Genomic DNA, 27494 nt, shown 5'->3' with positions numbered 1-27494 from the left:
GCTTGGGACCCAGGGGATCCCTCTGCCCTTCTTTGCCTCACTGCTCTAACCAGTGGGGCCTGCACCTGCTTTATACTGACTCTATCTACCAGACTGCACTGTCCCAGTGAGAGGGGTGTTTGTTACTGACTCCAGCTACTAGGCCACGCTGCCCCAGTGAGAGGGGTTTATCAATGACTCCAGCTACTAGGGGGTTATCAATGACTCCACTGCCCCAGTGAGAGGGGTGTTTGTTACTGCCTGTGGCTACTAGGCCATACTGCCCCAATGAGAGGGGTATTTGTGACTGCCTCTGGCTACTAGGCTGTACTGCCCCTGTGAGAAGGGTTTAATCAGTGACTCCGGCTATTAGGCTGTACTGCCCCAATGAGTGCGGTTTATTAGTGACTCCAGCTACTCGGCTGCACTGCCCCAGCGAGAGAGCTGTTTATTCATGACTCTGGCCTCTAGGACATGCTGCACCAGTGAGAGGGGTGTTGAGTGCTGAAGTGCTACAGTTAGGTCCTACGGTCATATGTGGAGAGCCGAGGGTTTAAGACTGAAGAGAAATTGCTGGATGTGCGGAGTGGTGGTGCAACTTTAAGAGCCTCCCTGGACTACTCCTCCCTGGGGTGGAGGTGGGGGGGGGAGGTGAGTTTACAAATGTTTACTGGTGAGAGGACAAAAGCATAAAGGGATTGGTTCTGCTTTCATAGAATCATAGAATCATAGAATAATAGGACTGGAAGGGACCTCGAGAGGTCATCGAGTCCAGCCCCCCGCCCTCAAGGCAGGATCAAGCTCCGTCTACACCATCCCTGACAGATGTCTATCTAACCTGTTCTTAAATATCTCCAGAGAGGGAGATTCCACCACCTCCCTTGGCAATTTATTCCAATATTTGACCACCCTGACAGTTAGGAATTTTTTCCTAATGTCCAATCTAAACCTCCCCTGCTGCACTTTAAGCCCATTACTCCTTGTCCTGTCCTCAGAAACCAAGAGGAACAAATTTTCGCCTTCCTCCTTGTGACACCCTTTTAGATATTTGAAAACCGCTATCATGTTCCCCCTTAATCTTCTTTTTTCCAAACTAAACAAGCCCAGTTCATGAAGCCTGGCTTCATAGGTCATGTTCTCTAGACCTTTAATCATTCTTGTCGCTCTTCTCTGTACCCTTTCCAATTTCTCCACATCTTTCTTGAAATGTGGCGCCCAGAACTGGACACAGTACTCCAGCTGAGGCCTAACTAGTGCAGAATAGAGCGGCAGAATGACTTCACGAGTTTTGCTTACAACACACCTGTTGATACAACCTAGAATCATATTTGCTTTTTTTGCAACAGCATCACACTGTTGGCTCATATTCAACTTGTGGTCCACTATGACCCCTAGATCCCTTTCCGCCATGCTCCTTCCTAGACAGTCGCTTCCCATCTTGTATGTATGGAACTGATTGTTCCTTCCTAAGTGGAGCACTTTGCATTTCTCTTTATTAAACCTCATCCTGTTTACCTCTGACCATTTCTCTAACTTGCTAAGGTCATTTTGAATTATGTCCCTATCCTCCAAAGAAGTCGCAACCCCACCCAGTTTGGTATCATCTGCAAACTTAATAAGAGTACTCTCTATCCCAATATCTACATCATTGATGAAGATATTGAATAGTACGGGTCCCAAAACAGACCCTTGAGGAACTCCACTTGTTATCCCTTTCCAGCAGGATTTAGAACCGTTAACAACAACTCTCTGACTACGGTTATCCAGCCAATTATGCACCCACCTTATCGTGGCCCTATCTAAGTTATATTTGCCTAGTTTATCAATAAGAATATCATGCGAGACCGTATCAAATGTCTTACTAAAGTCTAGGTATATGACATCCACCACTTCTCCCTTATCCACAAGGCTCGTTATGGGCAAGGGGCTGCACTCGACCTCCTGAGGTCTCTTCCAGCCCTAGGATTCTATGATTCTATGACCGTGCTTTGTAAAACAACGTATAAGTAATCATCACCACCTACATCCCAGGCCTTCCTTTGCCATAGCCCCAAGATCTCATGTGACCCTATCAATCTTATTAAAACAAGAATGTATGGCTAACTATTGAGAGCTCTACTTCCTTTTGGACCAATCGTGGCAGATGGCTATGGATGGAAAGTAGGATCAGTGAACATCTCTCTCTCGCTCTCACTCTCGCTCTCGCTCTCGCTCTGTGTGTGTGTGTGTTGAGAGAGAAACCTACATAAAATAGTAACACTAATCTGGATGTTTTTCTAATTACAGACATCTCTGAGGTTTGTTCAAAGGCTCTATCTTCTCTGGGAATTCTCTGGACCTAATTATAGTTGTTACAAGGGAATCTCACAATACAAATACAGGTCAGCTGAGTGTATCAGGAACAGGAGAATGCTGGTCAGACTGCAGCAGGGCAGTGCAAATTAACCTTCCCATAGAAATGAACAATGCTCGCTATCTGAGCAAATGCATCTGTCAGCAAACCTAGCAATGCTTCTGTGGACTGGATGTGTGGGTCCCTTTCAGGGCATTGCAGATAGCTTATGCTGCAGAAGAACCCTTCACCATCTTGGCTTTCTTTCCCAGGAGTGTTTGTGCTGGCTGGCAGGCTAAGAGGACAGCAGCTCTCAGTTCTCTCCAAAGCATGAACTGATCTTTAATTCAGTCCTTCTGAAAGGCTATAAGAGCAAACATCTCCACTTATACTGAAGTGCAGAGAATTTCAATGCATAAATAAGCACTGAGCCCACAGTGCTTTCTGGGAGTAAGATACATTTGCATGGAGGGGAAACCAGGGATGGTTACTAAGGGTACATCTACATGGCACATTTATTTCTAAATAAGATATTCTGGAATAGTTATTCCAAAATAGCTTATTTTGAAATAGTACGTCTATACGGCAGGGAAGCCTCACAATTAGTCTGAGGCAGGCTTCCCTAGTGTAGACGTGATATCTCAGTTTAGAGCCCCAGGAGGCACTGGGGAGGAATAACTTAGAATGGCCCTGGTGAGGGGCTATTTTGAAATAGCAGAAGTGGAGCGTCTACACACACCATATTTCAAAATAGCTATTTCGGAGTAGGCATTATTCCTCGTACAATGAGGTTTACAGATTTCGGAATAAGCCATCTGTTATTTAGAATGTTTGTGTCTGGATCTATTTAAACCCATTATTTTAACAGGAAAGAATAAAAGTTTTTTTTTCCAATAAAAAGATAATTTATAGTACTGGATTATCAAAGAGAAATCAAAATACATAATGAATTTAACTTGAAAAGCTTCTCATTTAAAGATGTCATTTCCTTTCAGTACTAGAATATAGATATAGTCTATAATATCTTCTTTTGTTATATAGACATGTGCTATAGCTTTAGCACAAAATAAAGTAAAGTCTCTGTCATAACAATATAATATATACAATTCTAGCAGAATTGATTGTCCAATGCAATTTTCTCTCTAGCCAGAAAACCCCTAACTGCCATGTTAAAAATGTCTTTTCTGGCAAGGAAAGCTCTCTTGATCAGAGCTGAATCCCCACAAGGGATTTTCTTTAGTCCCATTTGGTCACAAGTTTGTCTTACTGTATAAAACCATGTTCAGCATGGTAAATTTAGTTTCAGTGGAGCGCTGATTATGTAGCATACTTGGTTTTTCTGATAGTTTTGTGTTCCAGATTGCTAGAACCACATTTTTTAAAGAGATATATATGAAAAAGAGTTTTAAATTATAAATACTCATAGAATACCATATGTCACTTGTGAGTTTATTCTCCCTTCTTAACTTGATGGATTTTTTAAAGTAATAGGTTTCTGGTGGCTTACAGAAGATATTTGAGCATCCTTATTGGAGCTGTGAATTAGGAAGTTAATTAACACAAATCTGTTACATGAGCTAAAGTGTCACTTTCCCTAATCTTCATGAGAGTCTCTTAAGCAAATATTACCTTCTACTTCATGGCAACAATCATGAGAACAATCTGTGAAGGACTCTAAATGCTACTTACAGTTTCACTTATACTTTCCATGCCACTACTGTTAGCACTTGGACAAACAAGGACAAATCACAGTACAATTGGCCCTTGTGAACCTGAGAAACGGAATGGAAGAGAGCATCTTTGGTTCCTGAGAGGTGTGGAGGGATGTAAGGCTCCCTGGTAAGAGATAATTCTTGCAGAGCTCAGGTCAGTGACACTAGCTATACCAATAGAAAGGCATATCCAGACCTCTATTACTGCTTTATCAGTGTGTGACCAGAGGGAGTGCTGACCTTAACCTTACCTTTTCAGGGCCTGAGTCTGCAAGGTGCAGATACCCTTCAGCTCCCATTGATCTCAACTATGTAAATATTGGATCCTGACTGCCTCTAAGCAGGAGAAGGGTCCCCTTTTAACTTAGGAAAGTGTTGTTTTCCTAGGCCTTGTATCAGTTCTGTATGGCATTCTCCCCTTCATGACACAGGCCAGCCAGACACTAGCCCTTCACTGTTAACCAAGAGAATCCCAGGTTTACATTGTTCACCCCCAAATTTCTGGCCCGTTGGATTTGTGATTCTGGAAAGAAAATCGGTGTAATATGAAATATGTAGTGTGTCCAAATGAGAGAACCCTAAATCACATGCTTAGCAGTCCTCTTTTAACTCTTCATACTCTACAAAGTCAATAACCCTTTCTCAGCCCCCTATTCCAGGGGTGGGCTGTGGGTCATATCTGCATATGGAAATTGAAGAGAGGGCCATGAATGCTCATAAAACTTTTTGGCCTTGGGGGATCACATCAGTGTATGGAAATTGTACGGAGGGCAATGAATGCTTATGAAATTGGGGTTGGGATATGGGGGTTGAGGTCTCCAGCTGAGAGGGTGGGCTCTGGGGTGGGTCTGGGGTGAGGAATTTGAGGTGCAGGAGGATACTCCAGGCTGGAACTAAGGATTTTGGTGAGCAGGGGGTTGGAATGGGTAGGGTATTGGGGGCTCCAGCTGGGAGTGCAGACTTTGTTGTGGACCTTGGGATAAGGGGGTTGAGGTGCAGGAGGGAGCTCTGGGCTGGGAGTGAGGGGTTTAGAGGGGGTTCAGGGCTGGAGGAGAGGGTTGGGGTCTGGGGGAAGGGAATCAGGGGTGCAGGTTCCACTTCCAGCTGCTATGTGGAGGTGTGTCCAGGCGTCCCCCTCCCTGTCTGTACGTGCCACCTTTGCAGCTTCCATTGGCCAATGGGAGCTGAGGGGATGAGGCTTGATGTAGGGTGCAGCACTAGGTCTCCCAATGGGGAGACAAAGGGCACAGTTGCCCTGGGGCCTGGAGATGTGAAGGAATCTAGGGCTTCTGACCACCACCACTGCAGCAGATGCAGCCTTGAGCCCTTTACATTGCCACCAGAGTGCCACACCAGGTGCTTTGCATGGCTCTGAAAGCTGGGCTGGTTCAGTGCCATGGTCTGGGTGGTGCCCCTTCTGCCTGAGGCCCCACCCCTTTGAGGGGCATGAAGCTCCCCTCCTCCCCCCCTCCCCCACATACAGACACCTTTCCCCAGCACCTGCAGTGACTGTTGGCCCCCATGGGCAGCACACAGAGCCCTCTGGCTGCCCCTGAGCATAGGAACTGGCTGGAATTGGCACATACTGCTCCTGCTTTTGGGATCCGGAGCATGTGCAGAGCCAGGCAAGCCCCACCCCTCAGCAGGAGCTCAAGGTCTGGATTAAAATGACTGATAGGCTAGATTTGGCCTGTAGGCCATAGTTTTCCCCCTCCCAGCTCTGTTCTCTACATTTGTTCCTTTGCATAGTTTATTTAGCCACATTGGCATGAAGAGGGAATCATCCCTTAACTGTTCATTTTACAAGCCTAGTTAAAAATGCATCTGCTGCATATGGTCAGTATGTACATTTTAGAAGTTTTGTAACTCAGTCAATCAAACCTATAATTTTGTTGCAGAAAGCAAAATGCTTCTCCATAATGTAGAGCTGGCTTGACATGAGTTATAGGACATGGGTGAAGTTTTCTTTCTTGGGAGACAGGATTAGAAAGGTAAATGAATCCGCAAGCTGGAAAGAGAATGTACGTTTTGGTTAAGATAAGAGAGAACACACAGGGAACCATTTACAACAGACAAGATAAGGGAGAAGATGTGTCAGGAACATAAAGATGAGGTAATGAGTAAGTTGTGCATGGACAAAGCATGCTGGACATAGATTGGTTCCTACAGGGTGACCAAGCCAGTTCCAAAATGTGTAATTCAATGTGTAGTAAATGCAACTTAATGGTCAAATGTAGATAACGGAAGAGGTTTGCTGTAACTTCGGGTGTGTTCTATGCCCTGTTCTCCACCTTCTATGGTTGAGTCTGATTCAATGCTGCTTCACTGCATGCCAAATAAAGGAACCTGAATGAGATGGGAGTCTAACAGGGCTCTTAAGGAAATGAGGGGAAGAGGTCAACAAATGAAAGCTCTTTCCATATTCTGTTTAAACGCCCGGTGCTTAGCCTGTTCATATGTAGATATGCTCAAAAATAGCGCAAGCTCTCATTTTAAAAAATGGAATATATGTGGGATTTTAAAATGTTCCTCATATTTAAAAAAAATATGCACTACTTTTGCTCTAAGGATATGTCTACACTGCAGCGTTTTTTTGGAAAAACGGCTATTTTCCCAAAAAAACTTAACTTAGTCCACACTGCAATTGTGTTCTTTTGAAAAAAAAATCGAAAGAACTGAGGGTTTTTTCTGACATTGATAAACCTCTTTCTACGAGGAAGAAGCCTTTTTGTAAAAGAGCTCTTTCGGAAAAAGGCCTGTGTGGATGGGAAAGAGGGAGTTATTTCACAAGAAAGAGAGAAAGGAAAAAGCACAGGTGCTCTAGTGGCCATTCTTACATGTGAGATAGCATCCACACTGAACAGATGCTATCTGTCGAAAAAGCAGATCACTTTTTCAATATTCTTTTGCTGTGTAGATGCTCTCTTTCGGAAAAGGCTTTTTTAGAAGATCTCTTCCGGAAAAGCTTCTTCCAAAAGAATCTTGCAGTCTAGATATAGCCCAAGGTAAAAGTCATGCAAAGAACTTGCTTGGAAAACGTGATCTGAAAGATGAAAGTGAGTAGTTGAAAACAGGATTAGGATGAAAACCTTGATTCAACCTGCACTATGTGTAACGTTCATCGCTGTTGCTGAAATAATAAATCATATAGTACATGTTTATCAGTGGCATATATACAAATATTAATTTGATCTAGAAGAATATACCCAAGTAATATTTTTCCACCTGGAAGTGAATTAGTCTTCATTCCTAGATTGCCAGTTCTTAACAGTAGGAATGAATTCTTCACTCATTAACGATTGAAAAGGCTTCAGTTCAGGAGATTTTCAGAAAGGTTCCTGTATATACAATTTCATAGACTAACAGCTGTTGTTTAATCTTTTGTAATGGTGCTACACAAATTGAATTCATGTGGCTGCTGTCCTGCTCAGTGTATGGCCATATAGGTTTTTTTATTCAAGTGATCCCTGCACTATAGAAATGTGTGCATTATGGACCCAGAACAAATGTAATCAACACATACACAAAAGTTTTCAGTTATTACTGAAATATCCAACTCAACACAGATTGATCTTTTTAATTGGTGAATATTGAAATTTTAAAGCTTAAAATGCTGGCAGTGATGGAAATAAACAACGTGAAAGTCATCAATGGACAGACGGCAATTGACATACGTCTAAATATTTATCAACCACTTAGTCCACTTAAAGGGAAAAAAACAGGAAACTGCAACTCTGGCCTACTGCTGATGTATGTCTTTTTATCACAAACAGGAAAATTTTGCAGTCTGCTTTGTGTTTTCCCATCTCTTGTAATAAGGTCATCTCTCTACACTACTACTAATTTTGAACCATGGTGCAATTCTGCCTCTACAAAACTAATGATATTTTATATACATTAATGTCATTATAAAACCAAAAATTCAGAATCCTAGTTATCTGGGAACCAAAAACTAGATTTGAACAATGAAAAACTTAGCACTCAATTTCCCCTGATATATAGTCTAACCTCTGTCACGTCATGAAATCTCCCTGAGAAATCTCCCTGAGAAAACAGTGAAAATGAATGTTATGTAAACTCAGACACACATGTAAGAATACACTGTAGCGGGACGGAATTGCCAGTGCAATACATTGGAGGCCTTATTCCTATGACTTTCTGAAAAGGAGGTTATATATAACATGATGAAATCCATTCCTTATCAGAAATGGTCAAAAAGATTAATCTTTAAATAAAGTTTCCAATAGGGCTCCCTTTTAAATTGAATGATCTGAAAAATCTTTTTAAAAAAGCCTTTAATAATATGTTGAGGGTTTTTCTGTTCCTGTCTGAGTCTTTTAAGAAGGGAGAAACTGACTACACAGGGGGAAAAAGTGAACTGACACAAAGTGCTGTCAAATGCAAAAAACAAACAAAACAAAAAACCAACAACCCCCCCACACCCAACACCCTGAGTAAATAGAGTAAAAATATTTTCCCAATAGCTTTTCTTCAATTCTAGTAACCCTGGCAGGTTCATAATTTTCAGAGAGAAGTGTGATTTACAGGTTGATGGTGTCCTTCTTTAAGCTGCCAATTCTTATCTCCATAGGTTACGTCTACATAGCCGCGTTATTTCAAAATAACAAAATGCATGTCTACAGAGCAAGTCATTATTTCAAAATCAATTGAGATGGAGGTGGTCTTACTCCAACTTCTGTAACCCTCATTTCTCGAGGAGTTAGGGAAATCGATGGAAGAATGTTCTTCCTTTGATTTCTTGCTGTGTAGACAGCACCAAAAGCCGAATTAACCTATTTCAACTTCAGCTACACAATTGACATAGCTGAAGTTGCATGGCTTAATTCAACTTTTGCGCTGCTGTGTAGACGTGCCCATTATTTTGGGTGTGTCTAAACTACATGGTTCCATTGATGAAGCCATGTAGATTAGGCTGATTGGCAAAGGGAAATGAAGTCTCGATTTAAATAATCACGGCTTCATTTAAATTTACATGGCTGCCGCGCTGAGCCGACAAACAGCTGATCAGCTGTTTGTTGGCTCAGCACGCTAGTATGGACGCTCCCGCGCCGACCTGAAAGCCCTTTATCGACCTCCCTGTTATGCCTCGTAGGTTTACCGGGGAGGTCGATAAAAGGCTTTCATGTCGACAGGGGAGTGTCCAGACTAGCGTACTGAGCCGACAAACAGCTGATCAGCTGTTTGTCGGCTCAGCGCGGCAGCCATGTAAATTTAAATGAAGCCGCGATTATTTAAATCGTGACTTCATTTCCCTCTGCCGATCTGTCTAATCTACATGCCTCCGTCAACAGAGGCATGTAGTCTAGACACACCCTATAGAGTCCTTCCTATGGAGCTTAATCAGATTTGGATCATGTCTGGTTGACAGGCATTGAGTCTGAGGGACTATACGCATTGGAATTAATGGTTTTGCTTCACAAAGATGCACATCTGAGGAAGGGACAATGTGTAGGTTCCCCATGTGACATCAAGCAGGAAATGAGAGAAGGCAACATATTATGTAGGAGAATAAAGCAGAAAGCAACCTAGCTGGGGAAGGCTTTTCTGAATTCCTCTGCATCTACAGAGGATTCCAGCCTATGAAGCATGTGATGCAAAAGGGCTTAAAGCAAAGTGCACAAGTAACTTGGTGATGGTTTGGTTTTGTTTCTTTGAGATGGTAATTACATGAAGGCTGTGTCCAGACTCAGGGGTTTTTTCGAAAAAAGTAGCCTTTTTTCAAAAAAACTTCACCTGCGTCTAGACTGCAGCCGCGTTCTTTCGAAATTAAATCGAAAGAATGCGGCTTTTCTTTCGACGGTGGTAAACCTAATTCCACGAGGAAGAACGCCTTCTTTCGAAAGTGCTCTTTCGGAAGAAGGCGTTCTTGAAAGCAAACAGGCTTTTTAGAAAGAGAGCATCCAGACTCACTGGGTGTTTTCTTTCGAAAAAGTGGCTTGCTTTTTCGAAATTCCGCGTGCAGTCTAGACACTCTCTTTCGAAAGAGGCTTGCAGTCTAGACATAGCCGAAGTGTTAGGTGAACAGTCCATGTATCCTTTCAAGCACTTACCTCCCTGTAAAAAGCCAAAAGTAAATGTTAACTACAATTACCAACTTTTTAAAAATTCATCTTTGTGGATATTTTAAAGCCAGCTTCTTTCCAAATAATTAGGTTTGATAAAAACAGATAAAACTGATGGAGTTTTTTATTATCCTGGCAAGTATTACTAATGAAGGCTTATTTTAAATCATAGAATCATAGGACTGGAAGGGACCTCGAGAGGTCATCGAATCCAGCCCCCCGCCCTCAAGGCAGGACCAAGCTCCGTCTACACCATCCCTGACAGATGTCTATCTAACCTGTTCTTAAATATCTCCAGAGAGGGAGATTCCACCACCTCCCTTGGCAATTTATTCCAATATTTGACCACCCTGACAGTTAGGAATTTTTTCCTAATGTCCAATCTAAACCTCCCTTGCTGCACTTTAAGCCCATTACTCCTTGTCCTGTCCTCAGAAACCAAGAGGAACACATTTTCTCCTTCCTCCTTGTGAACCCTTTTAGATATTTGAAAACCGCTATCATGTCCCCCCTTAATCTTCTTTTTTCCAAACTAAACAAGCCCAGCCTGGCTTCATAGGTCATGTTCTCTAGACCTTTAATCATTCTTGTTGCTCTTCTCTGTACCCTTTCCAATTTCTCCACATCTTTCTTGAAATGTGGCGCCCAGAACTGGACACAGTACTCCAGCTGAGGCCTAACTAGTGCAGAGTAGAGCGGCAGAATGACTTCACAAGTTTTGCTTACAACACACCTGTTGATACAACCTAGAATCATATTTGCTTTTTTTGCAACAGCATCACACTGTTGACTCATATTCAACTTGTGGTCCACTATGACCCCTAGATCCCTTTCCACCATGCTCCTTCCTAGACAGTCGCTTCCCATCTTGTATGTATGGAACTGATTGTTCCTTCCTAAGTGGATGCCATCCTTTCTTCTGATACTATTATTGGATCATATACTAGGCCTGCTTTAATTTTTTTAATACACAATAAGGTTTAATGCAATGTTAAAGTTATTATATTTACCTTCCTTCTATTAACTGCACCTAGGAAGAATTAACATTAAACTTCAGCAGCTTTTTTATATACCTGACATTTTTTATTTTAATTTTGTCTCATTTTCTATTAAGCTTTAACACAAAAAAGCAGTTTCCCCAATATAGTGCGCTTCATAGATTGTTTCATAGGGTCTATTCCAGTATAAAGTTTATAATAAATGCAATGATTTTTAGTCTCTTTGGTCCAAGTAAAAACAAAAACATGTTATATTTCAACTGATATTTCAACCCTCCCTCCTGCCCCTCACATTTTAACCTGCCCTTCTAATGAGTTGCTAAAATGATATCTATTTGTTTATCAATTGATTTGTGTTTGATGAATGCCTGTCTTTAGCTGCCCGTTATCCATTGCCATAACTGGCTTCTCACTCAGGGATGTTCCAAATAAGCTGACATAAGCAGAAATAAGTTCAATACTGAATAGTCATTCCTTGTTATTTTGATTTGCAATGACCCACCACCTTCACTGCCTCATTAAGATGTTAAGAATGACTTCTTCTGTTGTGCTGATTTTTCAGATCAGTTTCAATTTCTAGTGGACATATTTATTCAATCCCCTTAATTTAACCTTTCCTGAAAACTACCAGGAACAACACTGGAGTAACTTCCAATCAGAAGAACTAATGAAACTTTTTAATGATTAGCCTTAAAAACTGTGTAAGACTTTTCCAACCTGGAAAACCTCATATTAGTCTGACTTATTAGACATTGCTGAATTTAATGACAGTCTCTCAGAGATCCAGGAAGTTGCTGTAGTACACTGACAAGATGTATGTTTCATCCATCTGTATTGTGCTGTCCATGAGAGGACAACAACCTTTGACTCCCAACCAAATGGAGAGATCTGTTAGGTTCAAGCAACATAGATATGTAATGCAGCACTGAAATTCCCAGATTTCCAGTGAGCTCCCACATTTGAGTTGTTACATAGCACACCAGTTTTATATTCAAACATGGAAGTTTTTGCCACTTTCTCAAGCAATTAGTATTTAAATGGTGTTGGAGACGGTGCCATTTCTATTTTCATCTTGGAGCTACTGTTAAATATTATTAGGTTCTGTCCTTTTTAGAGCAAACTCCACCCTCACAGTTCAGCTCTCATTCCAAGTTTCCCCATAGTTTGTGATGATGTTTGAGTTCATCAACAGTAGTTTTGGATTATTACTTTATAGATGGGGCCAGCTGCTAAGGGCAAATACGGATTCATAACTGAGCTTTCCCAAAGTTTCCAAGATATCTGGACTGATGTTCTACTTTAAATTTACCTCCAGTTGGCAAGCATGTTCAGAACTAATTCCCAAGCATGATTCTTCCTGAGTAGTGATTAAACAAAATTGGATTTGACATAATAGCATGTCTATAATAATGTATCAAGCAAGGACACTTTTCAAAATCCTTAATTGAAGCTATGCCATCCAAAATGCATAAAAACAACAACAAATGAATTCTGTGGAATGGTTTATTCAGTTTGTAAAGGTGTCGACTGTGGGACAAATCATATTACACCTGTATGTGTATTTAAGAGCTGTTTAAATAGATTGTTACAAGATACTGTGCACGTGGAACTAAAGCCAAACTTTCAAAACTGCCCACCAATTTTGGATGCATCAGTTCTTGGATGCCTCGCTTTGATACAGCTAGGACTTAAATTTCAAAAGTGCTGAGCAAGTCTGTTACTAGTGTAGGAGAGGCCCCACTTAGTCAGACTAATGGTCCATTTAGCCCACCATCATGTCTTCTGACAGTAACCAAGGCCAGATGCTTCAAAGCAGAGCAATTTATCAAGTGATTCATTCTTTGTTCTGACAGCTTTTGGTTGTCAGAATTTAGGGAAACCCAGAGCTTGAAGCTGCGTCCTTGACTTAACTAATATCCATAGATTGCCTATCCTCCATGAAATTATCCAATTCTTTTATGCACCCAGTTTTACTTTTGGCCTTAACAATATCCACTGGCAACAATTTTGTTAGTCTTTATGGCACTGCAGAACTCCTTGTTGTTTTTGCTGAAACAGACAAACACGGCTACCTCTCTGAAATTGTAAGTTAACCATACACTGTTTGAAATATATGTCCTGATGTTTGATTTTAAACTTACCATCTATTAAATTCATTGTGTGTCCCTTAGCTCTTGTGTGATGTGAGGTGGTAAAGAACACTTCCTTTGTCACTTTCTCTACACCATGATTTTATAGACCTCAGTCATAATCCCCCATAGTCATCTCCTTTCTAAGCTGAAGAGTCCTAGTTTATTTAACCTCTCTGTATATGGAAATTTTCCATAATCAATCATTTCTGTTACCTTTCTCTCTATTTCTTTTCCAGTTCTAATGTACCCTTTCTGAGATGGTGGTGACCAGAATGGCACACAGTATTCAAGGTGTGAGCATTTATATTTCTGTATTATGATATCTTCTGCCTTATTATCTGTCCCTTTCCCGATTGATACTCATTTGATTAGCTTTTTTGCCTGCCATTGCACACTGAGAAGAGGTTTCCAGAGCACTATCCACAATGACTCCCCAATCTTTTTCTTGAGCGGAAAAAGCTAAATTTATGCACCCATTCTTTTTGTGTGCATCACTGGAATTATGTTATCCAGTCTGCATTAATTTACACTTATCAACATGGAATTTCATCTGCCATTTTGTAGCTCAGTCACCTTCATTTTTCCCCCCAAAATGCCCTCTGTTAACACATCAGCCTAAGACAGTTCCTCATATTTATCACCATAAAAAGTACAGCTCAGGTGTGGAAATCTCCCTCACTATCCTATGAGTGAAGATAGATGCAGAGTTCATACAGCCTTAATTTCCTTGAGTGTTCCTCTAGCACCCCAATCGTCCACTGATTGTTTGGCAGGCTTCTTGCTTCTAATGTACTTTAAAAATATTTCCTGTTAGTTATGTCTTTTATTAGTTTCTCTGAATTGTTTTTTTGCCTGCCTAATAATAGTTTTACACTTTACTTGACAGAGTGTATGCCCCCTTCTATTTTCCTAAGTAGGATCTGACTTCCAGTTTTTAAAGGATGTCTTTTGTCTCCAACCTTCGCATTTACTCTGTTTAATGATGGTGGAATGGAGGCTTTTATTTTGTGTTTGTCATCTTACTGTTGTTCATAGTGTTTGCCTCTATTATGGTGTTTTTAAAAGGTTTTATTCAAATTGTGGGCCTCCATTTTCCTATTTGAGTTCACTGGGGTCATTTACAAACTAGGACCAAATTAACTCCATTGTGGGCTGATTCTTCAAAAGTGGTAACACCAACAGTTTTACTTAAGTCAATAAGGGCAGGTCTACACTATAGGGAAGATCAACGCTGCCACAGTCGATCTTCTGGGGTTCAGTTTAGCGGGTCCTCTATCTTACTTCAACCATCTGATGTGGCATGGACTAAGAGCTTCAGAAGCAAGGTAGGTCGGCTGAGTGACAGCAGAAATTAATTTGCACTTAGATTTTTTTGGGGGGGGGAGAAAAGGAAATATGTATATATGGAAGCTTTTTTTCATTCACCATAATTCCTTAATTCTTGTGCTCTCTTTCTTTGATGCTCCTCTTGATTCAGTTAGCTTTTTTTTTTCCAAGCTGACATTGTCTTCTACCAAAAATTCTAGTTCAGAATAAAATCAGAATGCAGTTGTTCAACAGGTGATCACATTTTAAGAACCACTCTGAAACTTGCATGATGAATATTCAATTTTCCCAACGTTTGGAGGTTCCAGGTCTAGCAGTCATGTTAGACTTTCATTTAAGTTGTTTGCAGTTTGAGGCATGTCTATGAAATACACTTTTTGTTCACGTGGGGGATGATTCAAGTCTACAGCTGTCACAAACAGTACATACGACCTAATTCATGAAGTACCTTTCAGTTGCTGCATTTCCACAGTAGGAGTAAATTAGAGGTAAAAAAGGGAATTGGCATGAAACATAAGATTAGAGTTTAAAAAAATCCTAGCAATATTATCTGAATGAAAAGCCACATAAAATATTTTGAATTAGTATTCTTGTTCTAGTCCCAATTTACTTTATTATAATTAGCTTTTGGTATAGCAGTTACATCTCACTAGTGATGATAAAATGATATAGATGAACTATAGAGTTTAAGTTCAATACATGCAATAATCCAGCCAGAGATCTGCAAAAATAGCTATAATGAGAATAACATGCTATTACCTTCTCCATACTGTTCTCTTAACAGTTAAGTCATCAGTCTACCCAAGTCTACAATGCAATGGAAAAGTTCCTTAGTAACTAAAACTGTAATCCCTCAAGAGACTAAAAACCAACAACCTCCTTACCTAAATCTCTGATGTTATCTCTTGGGCTGGGGTGATAAAGTCAAACACACCATGACCTTCCTTGAAGTTGTAGATGTATTTACTTTTCTCTGGACTGGACACTTTACCCCTTATGGTTCTATTATCCTACTACCCGGCGTTACTTGGGACAGTTGATATAACTGAGGTGAGGAGCCAGGGGAAGGGAGCTGTGTGCCTACCGCCAGCGCCTGAGCCCGCCCTCCACTTCCTTGTCCCTTCGCTGGCCTTAGTGAGTGACTGTCCCCGCCACTTCCCCCAGGAAGCCTCTTCTCCCTGCACTGCCAAGCTCCATGCAGCCCTGGGGAGAGGCATCTGTCTCTCATCTCTTCCCTCCCACAGTATCTTAAAATATTCACCTGGATAAAAAGGTTATCCCATGCAAAGTTTGGTTGTGGTAGCTCTTATAGTGTCCAAGTTATTAGCACACAAACATTCTCCTTTATATATTAGATTACAGGCAGTCCCCGGGTTACGTACAAGATAGGGACTGTAGGTTTGTTCTTAAGTTGAATCTGTATGTAAGTCGGAACTGGCGTCCAGATTCAGACACTGCTGAAACTGACCGCCAGTTCTGACTTACATACAGAATCAACTTAAGAACCCCAGGCGTCCCCAAGTCAGCTGCTGCTGAAACTGATCAGCAGCTGATTCCAGGAAGCCCGGGGCAGAGCAACTCTGCCTCGGGCTTCCTGTAGTCAGCGCTGGTCAGTTTCAGCAGAAGCTGACTTGGGGACGCCTGGGGCAGAGCAGCTGGGGTGCTACTGGACCAACCCAGCAGCACCCCATCTGCTCTGCCCCAGAAGTCCTGATTCAGCCGCTGCTGAAACTGACCAGCAGCGGCTGAATCAGAACCTGGGGCAGAGCAGCTGGGGTGCTGCCGGGTTGGTCCAGTAGTGCCCACGGGCGCTGCAGGACCAATCGGCAGCGCCCCAGCTGCTCTGCCCCAGAGTCCAAAACAAAAGCCTGGTCTGCTGGGGGGGGGGAGCACACTAGCTGCGCCCCCCCCCCCCCAGCAGACCAGGGACACGGGGAGCAGAGCCACAGCGGCAGCGGGGTGCCGCGCCTCTGAGGCTTTGCTCTGGCAAAGCCTCAGAGGCGAGGGACCCCGCCACGGCTGCGGCTTCAGTCTGGGTGCCTGTGGTCTGCTGGGGACGGTCCCCAGCAGACCACAGGCGCCCGGACTGAAGCCGCAGCCGCGGGGGGGTCCCGCGCCTCTGAGGCTTTGCCAGAGCAAAGCCTCAGAGGCGCGGGGAACCGCCGCTGCTGCCGCTCCAGTCTGGGTGCCTGTGGTCTGCTGGGGACGGTCCCCAGCAGACCACAGGCACCGTGACTGAAGCCGCAGCCACGGGGGGGTCCCGCGCCTCTGAGGCTTTGCGGCTTCAGTCCGGGCGCCTGTGGTCTGCTGGGGACCGTCCCCAGCAGACCACAGGCACCGGGTCTCAAGGGGCAGCAGCAGCGGTTCCCGCGCTTCTGAGGCTTTGCTCTGGCAAAGCCTCAGAAGCGCGGGAACCCGCCCGGTGGCCCTGGTCTGCTGGAGACGGTCTCCAGCAGACCAGGGGCACCGGAGCAGCTTACGAACGGGGCTTTCTCACCCCGACTTCCGGGGCGAGAAAGCTCCGTTCGTAAGTGCGGATCCGACGTAAGTCGGATCCGCGTAAGTCGGGGACTGCCTGTACTAGCTGGAGTTATACGGCGTTGCTTGGTCTCACTCCCCACTGGCCAATTTGCTTCATCTCCCTGCCCCTCGCCAGCCCTGCTTCCTGCTGGCCAGTCCCCCTCCTCCCGATCTCCCCAGGCCATCCCTGCTCCCGTCGGCCACCCACCACCCCGATCTCCCCCGACCAGCTCTGCGGGCAGCCCCTTCCTCCCCCCGGCCAGTCCCAATGCCCCGACCCCTCCCCGCGACCAGCTCTGCTTCCTGACGGCCGCCCCTCTCCCGATCTCCCCTGGCCAGCCCCACTGCCCCCACCCACCTGCTCTGTTTCCCGCCCTCCCCCCGCTTCCAGCCAGCCCTCCTTCCCCCCAGCCAGTTCCTCTTCCTCGCCTCTGATCAAGTGTCCATTTTTTTTTTTAAGACTACCTGGTAACTGTAGCCACAGGGGACAGGGCCGGGTGCCTGAGCTGTTGTGCATGTGGGGGGTGGGCTGAGTCTTGGATGGCTCTGGGGGCTGCAGGCAGTAGGCACGTGACCTAGGGTGGGTGGGGCTTCTGAAGCAGCGTAGCGCAGTGGGTTATTTTTTATTTTTACATTGAGATTGGGTCCGATTGGGTCCAAAAGTACCTTAAAACCTTTTCTGGAGAAAAGATTATCCCATGCAAAGTTTGGTTGTGGTAGCTCTTATAGTGTCCAAGTTATTAGAGCACAAACATACAAACATTCTCCTTTATATATTAGATATATAGAAATAAGCTGGTGGCAATACATGTATTTAATGACGTTATCCTATGTTTGTTATCTTCATATATGTGCAAATAATGTTAAGATGTATATAATATGAATGATCTGACAACTGTGCTTGTGGATGGAGTTATTTGGAAAACAACTGTGTGGCCCTTTTTTTTTTATTATAACATGGAAAAGAATATTATAGAATAAAACACTCACAAAAATATAAATATGAATGTTCCTTTTTTGGCACTAAACATGTATGATTAGTAGAAAACACTTTGAATTATTTACACTAATATTGAAAAGTGGCTATCACATAATTGACTCAATATCTGCTGAAAATATCATGCAATCAGAAGGAAGCAAGCAATACCGTGATAGAAAAATAGCACAAGGGATGTTGTTTCATATTAGACATTTCTTGTCTTGTTCTTCAGGCTCTGTTTTTGTAATATTGCTCCAAAGCAAACAGAGTTTTAGACTGGGGTATCTCTCTACTGCACAAACTTCCCACACAGTACATGGCATTAGTACGGTGCCCTAAACAAGAAATATCAAAAATCTACTGCCTAGTTTAGGATAGAAAGGCTCTGCACAAAGCAAGTGGAGAAAGACACATGAAATATTGTGCATTATTACTGTTTTCCAGCAGTTCTGCACACATGCAGTACTAAATGTAAACTAATTCCAAGTACAGGTAAGGGTCTGATCACTTGAGAAAGTGTCTTGAAAATGAATTACTCAGTAAATTGCTATAATGGATGAAATTATTCAGTAAAGAGAAATAAAGAAAAATATGTATTGTAGTTCTGCTTCTGACTATGAAGCTTTTGGGGAAAGTATCCAATGTGTAACTTAAACAATAACAGTAATATTTGCATAAACAGGAAAGAAAAATACCAATTTTGCCCATGTTTCTGCTATCTGATTCAGCAAGATCAGAAAGTACTGAACAGCCCCTTGAGGGTGGAGGTGACAATTTCCTTGGTGAGAGCCTGATCCACAGACCATTGGAATTAATGGGATTCTTTACCTTCAATTCAAGGTGCTTTGATTAGGGATGTGGTGTAAGTTGTGTGAGAGGAGATAGAGGTTAGTGTATTGCAGAGTCTTAAAGAAAAATTATTAAAAATAAAAGTATCAGCTTTATTTTTAGTCAGCAGTTGAGAAAATACAACATTTGTTAATAGAATTCTCTGGAAAGTTTATAACCATTGATAACAGGAGTACCTAGTTTAATGTATGTTCCTGTTGGCAGTAGAGACAAGTGTTGCTATACAAACATATTCATAATAGGATTCTTCTTTTCTGATCCTACTGCTGGGTGATCATATAATGTGTCTTTACTTGTTTTCATCAATTATTTAGAAAATGGCATAGAGAATGGCATAGAGAAACTTTATAAAGTTTGCAAAGGATACCAAGCTGAGAGGGGTTGCAAGAGCTTTGGAGGTTAGGGTCATAATTCAAAATAATCTGCACAAATTGGAGAAATGGTCTGAGGTGATCAGATTGAAATTCAAGACCGACAAATGCAAAGTACTCCTCTTAGAAAGGAGCAATCTGTTTCACACATACAGAAAGGGAAGTGATTGTCTAGGAAGGAGTACTGCTGAAAGAGATTTAGGGGTCATAATGGACCACAAGTTAAACATGAGTCAATAGTTTGCTTTTTTTTGCAACAGTGTCAAACATGATTCTGGGATGCGTTAGGGAACTAGGGGTCATAATGGACCAAAAAATAAATAGGAATCAAGAGTGTGACACCATTGAGAGGGAAAAAAAGGCAATCATTCGGAGAGGCATTAACAGGTGGGTTGTAAGCAAGACACAAGAAGTGATCCTTTCACTCTACTCTGCACTGATTAGGCCTCAATTGGAGTATTATATCCAGCGCTGGACTCCACATTCCAGAAAAGACGTGGAGAAACTGGAGAAGGTCCAGATAAGAGAAACAAAAATGATGAAAGATCTAGAAAACATGACGTATGAAGGAAAACTAAAAGAATTGGGTTTGTTTAGTTTGTAAAAGACAAGACTGAGATAATAGATTTCAAGTACCTAAAAGGGTGTTAAAATGAGAAGGGAGAAAAATTATTCTCCTTAATCACTGATAAGACAAGAAGCAATGGGCTTAAATTGCTGAAAGAAACATTTAGAGTGGACGTTAGGAAAAGCTTCCTAATTGTCAGGGTGGTAAAGCACTGGAATAAATTGCCTAGAGAGGTTGTGGAATCTCCATCATTAGAAATATTTAATAACAGGTTAGACTGACATCTGTCAGGGATGATCTGGATGGTGCCTGGTCCTGCTATGAAGGCAGGGGACTAAACTTGATGACCTCTCGAGGTCCCTTCCAGTTCTGGTATTCTGTGATTCTAAGAGTCATTCATATCATGTGCATGTACATTTAGACTGGTAGTTTCAAAGGAGTCAAAGAGCATTAGACCCAAATCCCATTAAAATTTAGTGGGGATTTGGCCACTTAGCTATCTTACACATCTTTGGAAAATCTCATTTTAAAATGCATATTAATTAATCTTGACTGACATTTCAACAATAGTAAAACACTCCTACCCTTTTTCTGACTGGCGAATACAGAACTGCTACCTACTTAACCTGCCTTTTCTTGCAGCGGGGCAGGATGGGGGAGAAGGTGGCACAAGCCTGCATAAATAGGCTTTGAAATTGAATAGAATCAGCCTCTGGCATGCCAAAGATGGTACAAGTGAGTAGGCTATTTCCCCAGACTCACACATCTTGGCTCTAATGCTGTGAATATTTGCACCACTACATACAGGACTAGTTTGATATCACTGAGACTCTATGCATGTATACAGTTATACACAAGCCTAGACCCTTCATGATCAGACCTTTAGGGTACGTCTAGACTGGTGTGTTTTTCTGGGATACCAGAAACTCCACCGCGTCCAGAGAACGCGTTTGATCTTCTGCTTTTTTTTTGCGGAAGAGCAAACGCTCTCTTTCGGGGAGCCCTGTATACTTCATTCTATGAGGAATAAGGGCTCCTTTGAAATAGGAGTCTTTTCCATCATTTGGCCCTGTCTAGATGGGGAAATGGCGGAAAAGCCTCTTCTGGAAAAGTGATCGGAAAAAGCTATGCAAATTGCAGAGCACAATTTGCGTAGCTTTTTCCGACAAAGGACTGTAGTCTAGACCTAGCCTTAGAGAGACATCTGCCTCATCTTATTTCACTTGTCAGATAAGAGCAGTTGAGTGCCAATCTTAATTATTAACTCCAAACAGGCATTGTTGGCTTAATCCTCCAGCTAGTGTAAACTGGTGCAACTCACAATGCTCCATTGTTTTAGGTCAGAGCTCCATTGTTTTAGGTCATTTACTGCACATAGATTTTTGTGTTGATTATTTATTTATAAGTTCTAATAAAATGTTGCATTCCAGATCACTGAATATTAAATTAAGCTTCAAAAAGCTTGTGTTAAGGAAATTCCAATTTTCCATATTATTTTTCAGTGGAAACAGTACGTTTCCAAACATGTTATGTCTTTAAAGATATCACCAGTTTTATTAGCCTTGTATCTGTAAGCTTCTATCAAGTATGAAATTCAATTAATTAAATTCTAACACTGTGAGTAACACTAAGGATTTCTTTAGTGCAAGTAAAGCTCTACAACCCAATGCATTATTTCTATACCAAACATCACTTCTGATTCAAGTGTCTCTAGTACAAATCACTCAAGTGCTCTTATCTTGCTTTCTATAATCTTGTTCTGAGAGGTTTGAATCCTGGTGACTTGTTCAGAGGCAGTCAGTCTTTCCGGCAATCTCAGCTTAGTCATTTACTTGTCAATTCACATGCAGTACAGTACACGCCCAGTACACTACAATCACGGTTCTGTACAAACTGCTTCTCTTTCAACTAAAAAATCAGCAAGTTACAACTTTCCAAAATTGTAAAAACTTAACATCTCTAATATGGAAGGAGTTCAGTACGTGGCCAATGCCAAGGAAAGTTTAAAAACTGTGATACTTAGAGTAACTTCTTTTTGGTTTTGTTGATGACTTATGTTTCTGGTTTTACACAGCTTATCTGTTCTTTCAAAATTCTCTTGACAAAACTGAAGAAATGGTCAGAGGTAAACGGATTAAATTCAATACCGACAAATGCAAAGTACTCCACTTTGGAAGGAACAATCAGTTGCACACATACAAAATGGGAAATGATTGCCTAGGAAGGAGTTCTGTGAAAGCTGGTCTGGGTGTTATAATAGATCCCAAGGAAATCATGAATCAATGGAATACGGTTGCACAAAAAATAAATAAATGAAGGGGCAAACATCATTCTGGGATGTTTTATCAGGAATGATGTAAGCAAGACACAAAAAGCTATTCTTTTGCTGCCTCCATTCTGCACTGATGAGGCCTCAGCTCTATGCAAATTGCATAGCTTATTTAAAGGTAATTTTGAAATAAAGCGTGATTCTGACACATCCCTTAAGCCTCGTGAAATAAGAGTTACAGGGATGCTGGAATAGCACACCCGTAATTTCAAAATACATTTTGAAATTAAATAATGGTCATGTTCAAAGTTGTGGAATAGCTATTTTGGGATACTTCTAGTATCCTGAAATAGCGCCACTGTCTAGACATAGCCTGTGTGTTTAGTCTGGAGAAGAGGAGACTAAAACATAAAAGTTTTCAAGTACATACATTACAAGGAGGAAGGTGAAAATGGTTCTTGTTTACCTCTAAGGATAAGACAAGAAACGGCAGAATTAAAATGTAGCAAGGGAGATTTAGGTTGTACATTAGGAAAAACTTCCTAACTATCAAGACAGTTATTCATTGGTACAAATTGCCCAGGGAAGTTGTGGGATCTCCATCTCTGGAGGTTAAGAACAGGTTAGACAATAGTTCGAACTAGGGTGGTAATGTAGACAACCGGAGTTGCAAATGAAGCCCGGGATTTGAATTTTCCGGGCTTCATTTGCATAAAGCCGGGCGCCGCCATTTAAAAATGTCCGCTAGTGCAGACTCCGTGCTGCGCAGCTACACGCGGCACAGACTAGGTAGTTCAGACTAGGCTTCCTAGTCCGAACTACCGTTACTCCTCGTGAGTAACTAGTTTGAACTAAGGTGGTAGTGTAGATATACCCAGAGAGTCTTGATTTTTACTTAATCATGTCTCTTCTGGTCCTAAACTTCCATCATTCTATGATTTTGTGTCCAGTGCATTTTTAGAAAGTCTCTAATCCTAACATTAAAGTTTGTGTTCTCATTGGTTACTTATTGATAGTTTTAATCAGATTTCTGTTTTAACACAGTGGCAACTGAATGAAATATTGAAATACAAGCTTCCAGTAATGTCTTGTCCCATTCTTAATATGCAAATGGTTATTAAAACACAGATTTAGCAATTTGGCTAAGCCTGAAATATATTTTCTGAACAATTTCCTAATCAATATATTTTTAAGTTTTAGTAACTTACATGATGACATTTTCATATCCAATTTAAAACTGGTTTGACATTTTAAACTAATTCATAAGATACCTTTTCATATACAGATATCAGTTCTTGTTTAGTTTTGTATAATTTGAACATTAAGAGAACTTACCTAGGGACATGTATCTTCCATCATCTGAAGTCTTCAGACCATAACTACATTTCATTTCTATAAAATATACTGCAGCACAAACAGAAATTATGGGCTTACTGCAGCAATTACTGGGGAAGGTTCCCTGTTATATAGAAGGTCAGACCAGATGATCATGATTGTCCATTCAGACTTGGAATCTATGAATACCTTTCACAGTGCTTGGTAGGGTGTTCACTCCATACTTGCCTGGAAAGGATTAATGTAGACTGAGAAAGGGACTAATTATCTCAACAGGTCACGGCTGAGGGGCATCAGGTGGCTAAATAATTCCCTGACTGAGGAAGCTCAGTTGAGGTATAACAGCCAGTCTGGATTTATACAGACGAGGGGGCTACTGAAAAGGAGCTGGGAGAAAATGGTGTTATAGGCCATAGGTATAGATGGATTGCAATTGCTCCCTAGGAAAAGAGAGGCTGGAAAATGGAAATCGGAGAGTGCCAAATGGTAAGGAAAAGATGCAGGGAAAGCAGTAAGGTCTAGAATGCAGCAAACCTTGGCTGCTTACTTAAAAGGTTATTGAGATGGAAAGCGAGAGCAGTCAGTGGGCCTGCTTTCCCTGCCAGTGGAACTATGGGGCGGTGAATTGACTAAGGTTGCTAAAGGAGGATTTTGGTACACTGGAAGGGGAAAAGAGTCATGAAGAGGTTGTAGTATCTGGTGGAGAAGGATAAAGAAATGGTATGCAACTCTGGGAAGATGTGTCAAGCCTGTAAAGCTAATTCCCAGAATGGTCAGAAGGAGACACCATCTAATAATGAGTCAAGCAATCAATCACACAGTGGGAAGGAAATAGAAATAAAGATGTAAGATCTAAACAATTATCCAGAAAAGTGAATCACCAACAAAAATGACTACTCAAGCACCGGTCAAAAAATATTCCATGAAATTGCTTTCCATTAGAATATTATGTTTCAACTAAAACATGTTATGGGAATGTGTCAACTTTGGTGAAATTTTCAATGGAAAAGTGTGGAAAAGAATTGTTCCTTTTGTTTGTTTAATGCCAAACTATTTCCACTTTTATATTTTAATATATTAATTAGAGTTCATATTATGAATATTAATTTGCATTATAATGGATTGGCTTTATTGAAAACTATTTTTCAGAATTCCAAATCTGCAAAAAATTTCAAAGTTTTAACTTTTTGTTTCTATTTGGAACCAAAACAAATTCTGAAATTTCTCACACAACAAATATTTTGTTCTCAGATCAGTTCCGCAATACACAATATACAAAAAAGAAAGCAAATGGGGAAAAAAATATAGAGAACCGCTTTTCTTTTAATTCTTTTTTTTTATTATAGTTGTCATAGGTATCACTTAGCACTATACAATATTTTCGGACAGAAATGTGGTATTTTTAATTTTATTCATTTGTTATGTCTCTTTAATTCACAAAATGGCTTTGTGAAAATATTTACCTCTACAACTTATCTCTTTTCTTTGTGACCATTCTATCTGTTGTTTCTCATATTGTAAAATGCTTATGGATATGTACTGCTGCAATAGTGATGAGAAATACAATTTGACCTATGAATAGGTACAATCCACTGGAGCTGTGCTCCCAAAGGCTAAGGATATGTGATGTCTAAACAGCATTGGAGTGAGCCTCCCACTCCAGGCCAATATACTTGGACTAGTGGAGCTCACACAAATGCTCTAACAATAACTGTATGGACAGCGCCTTGAGTTTGGGGCTCAGCCTCCCTACCACCCTTCTTCAGAGCCCCAGCTGCAGCCTGAGTTATGGTTTCAAAGCATTGCTGATACAACTATTTTTAGTGTGCTAGCACATGAATTGCTAGCAGGGTCGGCCCACAACATTTTGGCACCTGAAGCGGGGAGCTCAAATGACTCCCCCATGCTCCTTCGCTTGGGCCAAAACTTTGAAAGGTCTCAATTCTGCTTTTTTCCTGTTCTTCTCCTCTCATGGTACTGCTCTGCTACCTACCCCAATAAAGGAGAACTAACTGCAGCAGACACAATTTTCTACATTCTAGGTCCTAGTGGCGCCCCCCCCCTCAGTCTGGCACGTGAGGTGGCAGCCTCAGTTCGCCTCATGGTAAGGCCAGCCCTGGATGGTAGTCCTAGTCCAGGGGTTCTTAAATTATGGGCTCGGGGCCACAAGGTTATTATACAGGCATCACAAGCTGTCAGTCTCTACCCCCAACTGCATTTTCCTTCCAGCAGTAATAGTAGTGTTAAATATAAAAAATGCATTTATACTTTGAGGGGGGGTTAGATTCAAAGCTTTGCGGTATGAACTGGTCACCCAAACAAAAGTCTGCAAACCACTGCCCTAGCCCATCAACCTGCGCTACCAGGTTTGTTCCCACTCGCTTAGAAATGCTGTGTAGACATACTCATAGATTCTGCAGTGATGGGATCACATCAAAACCATGATAGATGCACTTCTGTGCTGCTAATTGCCCTCAGAATGTGCCTGTCATTGAGAATTCCAATGTACGCAAGAGGCTCCAGGCCCCTGTAATATAGTTTGATGCTATGCTGGGTTTTGTGGTGTTTTTGTGAATGTCCACACACCACAGCCTCACTCTTGTCTCTCCTCTGGCCCTAGGTTGACATCTTGGCCACACATGGATTCCATAGCCACAGATGAGGCTCTACAAATGCTGGGGAAATGGTGTCTGATTCTTCCTCACCCTTGTGGCAATAATGGGTAAGACTGATATGTAAAGAATCCATTTCATGTGTGGCTTCCAAAGGGATATCAAAGCCCAATGTGTGAAACTTTAACCTCACATTTGAGAGTTTTCATTTTATCTTGTCATATGCTACTATATTCTTTTCTGTTCTGGCATCTTTTTAACTGTTTTGATTATATGAGCTGGTACCACCTGATCTATATACCTGAACTCAGTGCTTAAGTTTTGAGTGTCCTGCTCAGTATTTTATCTTGCAATCAGATTGGGGGGAACATGTTATTCTCCCAATTTCCACTAATGATGCCAAAATGAGATACAACTCCAGCAAATACTCAGCTTTATAATAGGATCACCCCTCATTCTTTTTTCCCATGCTTTTAATGCTGTGAAACAGTTAGCACTGACATTTAAATTGTCATAAAGCTTCTGTGTCATGTGAACTATTTCTCAAGTCAGTCTGCAAACTCAGGAAAGGTACCTGGCATTGGTTTACATATTCAAATTTTGAAGGTTATTTTTCATCCTATTTGCCAGGGGCTTATTCATTTTAATAGCAACCTAGGTTCAAAGCTCAAAATGATACTCACTTACTATGAGCTGACCCAGTTTGACCTCCTACTTTATCCATTTAAAATATGTCTTCTGGTGTGATGAATTCCTCTGTGCCAAAAACAGTATTTAAATTTTGCAAATCCTTTGAGTTCCAGAGGCAGAAGCTGTTTCTAACAGTCAAGGCTCTTACATCAGTGCTAATTTAGCATGGGGAAGGCTAACGTGATAATAGCAGTCACCTATTTTCTAACCCTAATCAAAGAGCTTTATTATAATCAAGAAATTATATTCGACACAGTTTTGTTAATATGTTTAAGTGGCGAGATTTAATGCTTAGATCATTTTTGAAAATCGATCTTAGCCAGCCAAGTCACTTGGACCTTGCACTACTAAGGGGAAAAAAAAACCTCTAAATACATTTGAAAATGTAGGCCTTATATTATTGCAACTCTTATTTCCTCATCACTGTTGATCTTTTGGCTAGATAAGATTGTTCTGAGAAAGACCATCCTACTTTATACACTGACTCTGGGATAGGACTTTGAAAACTTAGTTGGTGCCATGTGAATACTTTTGCAATGCAAATACGATGAATCAGCTTCTCAAACTTATATCCTGACTAACATGTCTTTGATGTAAAGATCATACCATAAGTTGAGGGGCATTCAGTTCTTAGAACTCTTGACTGGTTCCCTTGAGCCAACACAGGTATACTAAAGTTACAAGCAAAATGTATTAATCCAATTTTAAGTTATAGGAACATGACACAAACTACGTCTAC

At 41.4% G+C, this 27494-nt stretch overlaps 1 long non-coding RNA gene across 1 annotated transcript in view; it reads left to right on the top strand.

The window, feature by feature from the left end:
* Positions 1-27494, top strand: part of LOC112544211 (uncharacterized) — a 64380-nt gene that overhangs the window by 23607 nt on the left and 13279 nt on the right. The window contains exons 2-3 of the long non-coding RNA XR_003087533.2: positions 13473-13527; positions 26074-26175. This is a non-coding gene — a long non-coding RNA (uncharacterized LOC112544211). The remainder of the gene's footprint in view (positions 1-13472; positions 13528-26073; positions 26176-27494) is intronic.

The sequence above is a fragment of the Pelodiscus sinensis genome, chromosome 9 (genome assembly GCF_049634645.1).
Source record: "Pelodiscus sinensis isolate JC-2024 chromosome 9, ASM4963464v1, whole genome shotgun sequence".
NCBI lineage: Eukaryota > Metazoa > Chordata > Testudines > Trionychidae > Pelodiscus > Pelodiscus sinensis.
Note: the sequence above shows the minus strand (reverse complement) of the source record. Positions and strands in the feature narration are given on the sequence as shown.